Here is a 10967-nt window from a genome sequence, read left to right as displayed (position 1 = left end):
TCATTATTGCTTTTTTGGGTTTTGCAAACAAATCAAATATAAATGTTTAGTGAATAAATGCCCACAATTCCAAACACAAGCTAGATTTGGCAATACAAACAAGATTCAATCTTTGAAACTTTGCAAAAACTGAAATTTGGGTGTTTTACAAATGGTTCTTTAAACTTGTAAAGATCATTGCACAATATATGATTATAACATTTTTTATGAATATAAGAAAACAAATATTAGATTGTTAATGCCAAGCCCATCATGATCTGTCAAAAGACTGAGAAAATCAATTGAAAGAGTACATTTGACAATTTGATCTCAATGGTTTAAAGCCAAATTGAATTATACCAAGAATGAAAACCCTAGTAAATTACCTTTCCTTTATCTTCTCAATAAAGGAAGTGGCGGAGCCAAACTTTCTTTACAATCACTATTTGAAATGTAAAAAACAAATAAATGAACAAATAATCTAAATAGATCAAAATTTTAGTAACCAAGATAAGCCATCCGTGAAAGTGCTAAAAAAAGTGCAAGATATCACAATATGTACCTAAAACCAATGTGAGTAGGTGGGTGGAGTTAACTAGTTTCAATTATTGTTGCTAGGATGGAAATTTGAAGTGAAAGGGATGCTTCCTTTTTTATTTTTTTGAAATGATTCCACTATTTTAAAATTTAATTATTTATTAGCGATAAAAGAGACTTTTTAATGATTCCATAGGATATAACTAAGACAAGGGAAGTAGTAGTCCAATTTAAATAGTGAGGGGAGGTTTTAGTATTTAGAAGAAATATGAAGGGAGGTTTAAGTCTTTTACCCTATATTTTACCAAGAAAAAATATCCCGTTTTACCAATATAGCATATTTTTATCATAATAATACCCCTTAAGGGCCTGCTTACCAAAGCCATATAATAGGGTTTGAGACAAATTTGGGATTTTAGATTAAAATTCTATATCTTAATGTAAGAAATCATTCTTGATACCTGATTAACCTAGTACTTGTGTGATGCACAAACTTTGTTAGGGATGTCAATGGGTTAAGTTAAATGGAAAATTCAACTTGACTCACCCCTACATGGTCAGGTTGCGATCAAACTTATTAGGGTGTAGGTTCAAGTTAGTGTTTTCATTATTTAACTCAAATCGGGTGTAAGTTTGGCTAACCTGGCCCATTAGGTCATAATATAAGGGTATTCATGTAATTTGGTTTGACTTCTGTAACCTTAAAGTTTATGATTTCTATCAATGTTTTAACTTAGATCAAATGTAGGGTTAGGTTAGAATTTTGATTATTTAATGCAAATCAGGTTTAGGTTTAGCTAGTCTCACCCATCGGGTCATACTACCCCTATAGATATAAAGGGTATTCTTGTAATTTGACCTACCTTTTGACCTCTAACCTTAAAGCATATGATTTATTTCACTATTTTCTTTTGCTTTTTTTTTCTTTCACTTTGGAGAAATGATACCTTGGAACCCATAAACCAATTTTATAGCTTAAGTTAATGGCTCTTGAGTTTTCAAAAAGTATTTCAAAAAAAAAAAAATGCAATTGAAAGACTATGGGACAAGTTAGATCGGTATTGAGTTGAACCCAATAAGCCAAGGAAGATTTAGAAATTGCAGGTATTGAGTCAGATTGGGTTAAATTTGAGAGGAAGCATGCATGGGGGGGTCAATTAAGGGTTGAATCAAACCCGTTCCAATCCACACAACCTTACAGGGTTCAACCCGATACCAATTCAACCCGTGTTGTAGTCTTTCAATTATATTTTTTGCAACACATTTTGAAAACTCAAGAGTCATTAATTTAAGTTGGTAATTAGTTTATGAATTATTGGGTTAACATCTTTATTCCTCTATGCTCTATTTTCATTATGTAAGTGAAGTAAAAAGATCCCTATGACATTCTTAATTAGGTGTGATCATGGGCCAAGTTAAGCTATAAGCCTATTATGAAGCTTTATTAATGTAACTATTTTAAACATATTTTAGATTAACAAAAATTAGTTTTTAAATTTATAAATTTATCATAGCAAAATTAGTTTTAAAATTTATAAATTTATCATAGCAAAATTAGTTTTATAAGATTATTATTTTTTATTAGTTTTATTTATAAAGCTAATTTCATTATAAATTAATTTATTTATAATATTAGTAATTTAATTGGACTTTAAATTAATAAAAATTGTTGTTGTTGTTGTTGTTGTTGTTGTTATTTTATTAACAAATTTGAATTAGTTTTAAAAATGTTTATAATTTTTAAATATGATTTAAATGGATTAAAATTATAACATTTATAGTTTTATTAGTAATAACAATTAATAATTATGCTACTTGATTAAGTTAATTAGGGTTGTTTAACCACACAAATAGGTTGGCTAATTAAATAGGTAACTTAAAGCATGGGCTTGTCAAATAATTTGTACTTACAACTGTTGTATAACATATGGAGCCATATTGGCATCAAACTAATTAACTCATATATAGTGTCTAAATTCAAAAAGGACCCATATCTAAGGGTGCAACTTGGGCAAGCCCAGCCCAAGTTAAGATTAAACTGGCCCCCAAATTTACATGGGTTGAGCTTGGATTTTTGATCTTCAGGTTGGGATTGGATGTAAATGTTTGGGCTTTCTTAATTTTTGGGGTTGGGCCCAAGCCTAGCCCTTGTGAAATGTGAGCCCAACCCAAACTTATCCCAACTTGAGCCCAACTGAATTATACACGTAATACATGCACATATAGATGCATTATTTGCATGCATGCATACATACATACATACATAGGTTAAATTTTAGTATGTGCTTGTTGACTAAACCAAGTCCGATGGTGTAGGCCCAAGCCTAACCTGAGCGCATCAAATTTTAGTGCAAGATAGGCTCAACTTGGACAGATCCAACTTGACCTCAAACTTGGGCCTTAAGCCCAATTCTAAGGGTTAGACCTAGGTTGATCTTAATTACTGTTATTTTAATTACTAAGGAATTATTTTACCTAATTAAGTAAATAAATGTGAAAGTATTTTGATTACTATGATATTTTACTTAACAAAATTATGGTAAATTCACTAATTTAACAGTAATTTACTATTGAATTTCTATTATTTTAATTATTCATATTTTACTTGAATAATTCATTATATATGGTAATTTAGTATTAAATTACTTTTTTAAATAGTTCAAATAACTACTTAAGTAACATATTTTACATAAAATATGGTAATTTTTAATAATAACTACTATAATTATTAATTATATTTTTACTTAATAATTTAAGTAATTATCATTATCATTATTTTAATTACTATAAATTATTATTTAAGTGATTCATTAAATATGGTAATTTAATATTAAATTACTTTATTGAAAAGTTCGATAATTAATTAACTAAAATTATTTAAGTATTGAATTAATAATAATAATAATAATAATAATAATAATAATAATAATTTGAGAGTAATTAAATCTACTTAATAACATTTTTAATTAATTATTAAAATTTTACTTTACTTTTATTATTAGTCTTATTATATTATCTATTTTTTATCTTATTATTATTTTAGATATTTTTTACTCATCTTTTTTCAATATTAATTTAAGTTTTAATTTAAAATATTCTAAAAAAAGTTTTAAGAAAAGAATGGTATTTTGAGGAGTAAGAAGAAGCCTTGCATGGATAAGAGGAAAAAGGAGAGACATCTAACATGGCCATTATTTTACATAAACTATGGTAATTTTTAATAATACTTACCATAATTATTAGTTACATTTTTACTTAATAATTTAAGTAACTATCAATAATTATTAATTATCATTATCATTATTTTAATTACTATAAAATAATTTTACAGTAATTAAAATAACAATAATTATAACTTAAGTGATTCATTAAATATGGTAATTTAATATTAAATTACTTTATTGAAAAGTTTGATAATTAATTAACTATAATTATTTAAGTATTGAATTAATAATAATAATAATAATAATAATAATAGTAATTTGAGAGTAATTAAATCTACTTAATAACATTTTTAATTATTTATTAAAATTTTACTTTACTTTTATTATTTGTCTTATTATATTATCTATTTTTTCTCTTATTATTATTTTAGATAATTTTTACTCATCTTTTTTCAATATTAATTTAAGTTTTAATTTAAAATATTAAAAAAAAAAGTTTTAAGAAAAGAATGGTATTTTGAGGAGTAAGAAGAAGCCTTGGTTGGAAAAGGGGAAAAAGGAGAGGCATCTAACATGGCCATCTTTATTATAAATTTTTAGCACTAGCTTATCCCACCATTTTTTAAGAGGGGCATCACATTTTACTTATATGATGTAAGATCCAGTACAAGATTCAAATTATCAAAAGATGCAAAGAATATTGAAAGGACAATTAAAAGAAATGTATCTCGATTCTAGATATGCATGGATATGAAGGAAAATTAAGATAAACATGGATATGTCATAGAAACATAAATATATATTAAAAATATATAAATTTTATATATTCTACATCTCTAATAACTCTATACATAAGAAGCGTATTTTAATAATTTATGACTTTATATGAAATGTAATTTCACCATAAAAATGGGATACATAAACTATTGGAATATCCCAAATAAACATTGATACACACATATGTATAGTTTGACAAACTAATACGATAAATCTCATTAATGATCATGTAAAAGGTTATAAAATTTAAAATAAATAATTTTTTAATAAATATGTCACGGTATAAAAACTATCTTTTCTTATTAAATTGGAAATCCAAAAAAAAACCTCTTTTAAAATGGATAATTGATATTATAAAGGCAAAATCATTCAGAGGTGGTTTGTTTATGGCTTGAGAGTAAGGTAGTTGTAAATGCATATTTTCTTTACTCTAATATTCATGGATATAATATGGTGCTTATAAATACTAGTTTAATAAGATATCATTAAGTGATTTAGTGGCTAGAATACATATGTTTTAAGTAAACAACTTAAGTTACATATACTTAAATGGAATTAATTGAGTTAATTATGAAATAAATATAATTAATGGAACTAATTAATGTTATCAAATGAGGTAGGTTATAGAATAAACTATGATGAATGGAGTGTTCAATAGAGCCAATCATGGTTAGTTTAATGGCAATTAATTAAGGTAACTAAATTTGAATTGCAAATTTAAAAATGATAGCAATAATAAGATATATCAAATAATAATTGTGAATTAAGTTGGGATTGGTTCAATAGGTTTCAGAAATTAGGAGGAAAAATTAACAAGTTTGGGATCAAGGGTACCTAAACAAGGTCAAGAATGGAAGGGGGCAATTTTTACAGGTACCCTACCCATTGCCATTCCTACTTTTAACCCGCTCAAACCCCCTTGCACATTAACATTTTTCCTATTAATTTCTTTTTTTTTCCTTTTTCCTATTTTCCCTTTCCCCTACCTCTTCATCCTTTCGACCATTACATTTTCTTCTTTTTCTTTTTTTCCAATCATGTTTTCTTTTTCTTCTTTGCAAATTCTTTGAATTCTCTACTATTAGAGCCTAAACTAAAATTCCAGAACAAATGATTTTTTTCCCAACTTATACATGCATAAGGTAGTAAGATTTATTATAGTTGGTTAAGATGTCCATTACAATTGTTATGAGATTGTTTGTGAAGTGACATTTCCTTAAGGTTATTATTTGAAGCATAAATACTACCTTTGATGAAACTAATGCTAAGGAAAACCCATAACTCCTTATGAGATAATTTATTACTATTTGGAGATCTCAATTTTTAGCAAAAATATTTTGGAAGGATTTTCATAATTTTTAGTTAGAAAAATAATGGTTGTGGATTGCATTGAATCTTTAGAAGAATGGTGAAAATATTTACAATCTCCCATTTGATGTCTTGGTCATGGAGTTAATAAATATATGTGATGTTGGAATCTTTATCCTCATCAAATTTAAATGAGGAATTGAGTATGGAGAAATCTGCATGAGGAACCTATTAATTTTTTTTTTGATAGAAAGAAACCTATTATTTCACATTCATTCAAAATCACATGCATCCCTAACTCCATATTTAAATTGCTATTTATTTTGAGTGGTCTAGATAATATGTTTTATAATTGAGCAAAATAAAGGTAAATTTTGATTATATGAATCAATAAATATGCAAAGTGTATATGCATCTCCTTTGTAAAGTCGGTTGGCGATTGATGTAATTTAGTGTCCCCCCCCCTTCACTTTGATGGGTTAACTAAAATAGTATTTGTTTTCATTGTTGTTTTTCAATTGTTATTTTCTAAGAAAATGGTGATGCAATGGTGTGTTGTTTTTGTTTAGTTCTATTTTTTTCACCTAAGCCATTTCATTGCTATATCAGATAACCGTTGCTAGCAATGGCATGATAAAGAGAAAACACCATTTTGAGGTTTTCCTAGGCCATGCTTTCCTAATTTTCCAAGCATGGTAATTTTTTCAATGTTTTCCAAAAAAAAAAAAATCAACCAAACAAATAATGTATCTTTAAAACTTAAAATGCCAACGTGGCATTGATGTGTCATTTCAAAACATTGGTTTTAATCATCTCATAAAATTTGTTAAAAATCTCACAGGCCATTTTCAAACTTTACTACCAATGTTAGTATAGGTACATCATTTTCTTGAGGTGGGGAGCTAAATAAATAAGATAGTCCAAATGATTAAAAGCCAATGGTCAACAATCTTGATTTGTTTAATAAAATCTCTTTGATTTAACTTGATTTTCCAATAATCATCATAAGAACTAGAATGTTATATATGATGATCAATAGAGTTTATGTTTTACTGGGGCTTCAACTATGAAATTTTATAGAAAAATAAATTCACAACTTCTTTGAGTCACTTTATCAATTAACATCATTTTTAAATTAATTGCCTTCTCTAATATTGTATTAGCTTATTGAGGTTCATATACTTTGTCGTTAGTTATAGTTGATGTTGCAATACATTCTATTAAACGCTGATGATTAATCAATTTAATTAGTGATTAAATACTTGAATTGCTATTATATTATTATCTTATACATAAGCTTAAGTATTTCTAAGTTATATTATTCACCTTTTACCTTTTATTATAGGAAAATACTAAATATATTTTTCTTTTCACATAAAAATATAAGTATGCATGTTATAATTCATTTTAACTTATTTGTTTGTAGTTGAAAAGGTAGATCGTTTTTTTTTCTTGAAAGGCTACACAATGGGGATAGCCCATCCGCCAACGAATAACCCAAGTCTTCGCTACGATTAGCAGGAGAACTTATCAACTAATTAGTTGGCACCATATAGTTGAAAAGCTAGATTTAGAGCTATGTTTCATTGATTTGAAAATTTGGAGGAAGCTTATTTTAACCCTTAACATGACTTATTTAAATCAATAAATTAGAAACTCAAAAAGCATTGATTTTAGAGGTATTTTATGGGTGGAAAAGTAGTAAGAAATCATCTTTCTTGCCTATAGGTTTCAATTAGTGCATGTGCAAAAACTTGAAATTTTATAATCACTATTTTGCATGTAGTATGTGTTTAAGACTAGATATTTTAGATGTATAGATTGTCTTATCAATAAATTGAGTAGTTGTTTACGTTTAGAGTGTTAATATGGTTTCATAAATATAGGTCCCATTTGGCAAGTCTTTTTTAAAAAATCTTTTGACAGATCTAACAACCAAAAAATTATGTGAGCTTTTGCATTAGGATCTTAGCAGCCCGATGGCTATTTGGTTAAGATGTGTTTTTCCGTGTCTTTTCGCACGAAGGCACAATGAAAAGAGTAAAAAATCTTCATTTGGAGATTCCTGAAAATAACCCAAAATGGGTTTTATGCGTCTTTTCAAGACGCCATCTTTTGGCAACTAGATCTTTTTTCAACCAAACAAGAAAAGACCAAAATGTGGACCATCGAGATTCTAAACAACTAACAGCCTATATGGAAAGACACACCAAATGGGGCCTATAATATAGAGTAATTATGTAATAATTATCAGCTAATCCATTATTATCTTATTTTGGAGTGCAATTTGTTTTGGGCTACTTGAACTTATATTACTCAAATACTTATACATGCCTAGTGTACTAATATCAAATATGATAGCAATTAGATACTTTTAGATGTATTGTATAACATTACCACTTTTTAAATGTTTAAAATGGTATGTTTTGACAAATTATTTTATAAACATAGATTCACATATTAGAAAAATAGTTAAATTTGGCATGAAACAAGTTTTAAAAAATGACATTTGGTTATAAAAGTTAGATATAAATGCTATAAAAATTATTTAAGTTGTGAAAAAAATGAGAAAGAAAAAAAATCGTTTAAGGAAATTACTGATCAATCCCAAAAGAAAAGAAAATATGAAACCTATTAAAAATTATAAAAAAAGGAATAAGGATTCAAATAGTTTTTTAAAAGAGGGAAAATAACAATTGACAAAACATATGTTGTTTATAGAAAGTTAGACCTGAAAGTAGGGGTGATTATGGGGTTGAGTAGGGCCAAGCTTGGGTTAGGTTTGGCACCAATTATAAGGTCTTTAACCTAGGCTTAAATTCAACCCAGTCTACACCTCCACTTAGATTGTAATTTTAGGCCTATGTTGACTTTTAGGCTTAATAAGTAATTTAATTATTTAAAGTTTTAAATTAAAAAACATGTAATGCATGTAAAAAATTATTGCATAAACCAAAGTTAAATTGGGCTTCACTAGGTTGTAGACTTATAGAACAAAAAATAAAGCATGAATCTCATTTAATTAATAGATTTAATTTGGCTTGATGTACCTATTCTTTTATAAATGAAGCCAAGATATTCATTTCATTTCTTGAACAATGTGGGATTTGGAATATGTTAGCACAACCAACTAATAGTAGGAGCATATGTATATGCGCGTGTCATTTTTTATAGTAGCATACAAATTTTTCTAAAGGGAAAGTGTTGCACAAAAAAATCGAAGACTTTATTGAAAGCATAAAAATTTACATAAAAAGAAATTGTCAATTGAATAAAATGAAATTTTTTAGAAACTTATCTTGTAGCCAAAAGCTTTACATAGAATAAATTGACATAATAATTCTTTTATTATGTCATACACTAAATGATAAAGAAAAATTATTTTATCCCCATTTCTTTTGAAAATAGTAAAATAACTTATTAATTACTTTAGAAACATCAGAAATATTTTTAAAGCATGAAAATTAGATTAGGTTGGTAATAACTAAAGTATTGTACATATATTGACAATAACCACTTGTTTATCATCACTGATGCTAAGAGCCCATTTGATTTAGGATCCCAAAAGGGGTATATGAAACTATTGCTTGTAGAATCTCATTACCTACAAAATTTTAAAGAATTTTGCTTGAATTTTTTGATGATCAAGAAAAATAAAATGAATAAATATCAAACACTTAACATCTGGTTATAATTCTAGCATTATCAGGTGAAATAAACATTGACTGATTTAATTGTGATTGCCACGACAAGCTTTAGTAAGAAGATATAACGTTCCAAGGAAGGTGAAGATGAATTTTTACTGCATTGAAGTTTTGGTCCCAATACAGGCTCAAGTCCGTCATCAACGTATGAAGATTTCACAAGAAAGTAGAAAGTCTACTCTTAATAATATCAATGAGAATCATAGCATTTTTAGAATATTGCAAAGAATAAATCAAACTTAAGTATACTTATCTGAATTCTATTACTCTATACTGAATAATAAGAATGCTTCAAGCATTTAATGTGTTTATTTTTAAGTAGCATTGCCAAGAATTGGGATGACTATTCACATATAGCTAAGGAGATAATAAAATAAAAAAAATTGCTTTAAAATGCTAAAGAGACACATATTTACTCTTACTCTGATTAAAAAAATTGCTTTAAATTGCTTTAAAATGCCAAGAATTGGGATGACTATTCACATATAGCTAAGGGAATAGCTTCTATAGATCAAAAAAATCTGATCAAATCCATAGAAAAGTGACACCTCACATTTTTACTCTTACTCTGTTTTAAACATCAAAATATCACAAATTCATTGACAAATATTTGCAAAGATATAATATATGTTTGGTATGACTTCAATTTATTAAATAAACATTATTGATAATTAGATGCCATTAGGTGCCACATAAGCAAAATAGTAAATAAACACCTTTATGTTAGGGGAAACATTAAAATGAAGCTTCCCTTAATGATTGGTTTGCACATAAACCAAGTAAACAAACATTTATAAGATAAATAGGCATATGAAATAACATGATGAGACAATTGCTCACACAACAATGTCTTTGCACCACTTATCAAATAAACGTAAGCCATACAAAACACATTGATAGAGATTGAAATGGTAAACGAAAGATACAAAAAAGTTAAACATTTAAATGAGAAACTACACTCTCATTTGTGGTCTATTCGTATGAAACAAAAAGAATTCATGTGCGAATACCATTTATTTCATGTATAGAAAGACGCATTGCCCAAATGAAAACTCTTTATTTAATGTGCAGATACAATTTATTTTATACTAGAATTGACTAAATTGTTAATAATACATGTATCAACTCGTAAATAATTATTAATATGTTAAAATAAAACTTAAAAATAATATTTTATATATATATAAAAATTAACATTTAATATAAAAATACTTGTGTATTATAAGTAATAAATAAAACTAAAATCAAACATATAGTATAAACAATAAATATAATGTGCTATGACAAATACTTTTTAATCATTATTATAATAATGTTATATATTGTATAAAAAAATATTGTGTATTCAATTTTCTTATTTTAGAGAATCCTTAATCATATTGAAATGCCATTTATCAGCATTAGTATTGTTTTTATTTGTTTAAATCTTTATATAATTCTTTTAATATATATAATGCATTACAAAAGGCATGATTAATTAAATATAAAGATAAATATA

The sequence above is a fragment of the Nelumbo lutea genome, chromosome 1 (assembly GCF_056320005.1).
Source record: "Nelumbo lutea isolate HS-2025 chromosome 1, American lotus-T2T, whole genome shotgun sequence".
NCBI lineage: Eukaryota > Viridiplantae > Streptophyta > Magnoliopsida > Proteales > Nelumbonaceae > Nelumbo > Nelumbo lutea.
Note: the sequence above shows the minus strand (reverse complement) of the source record.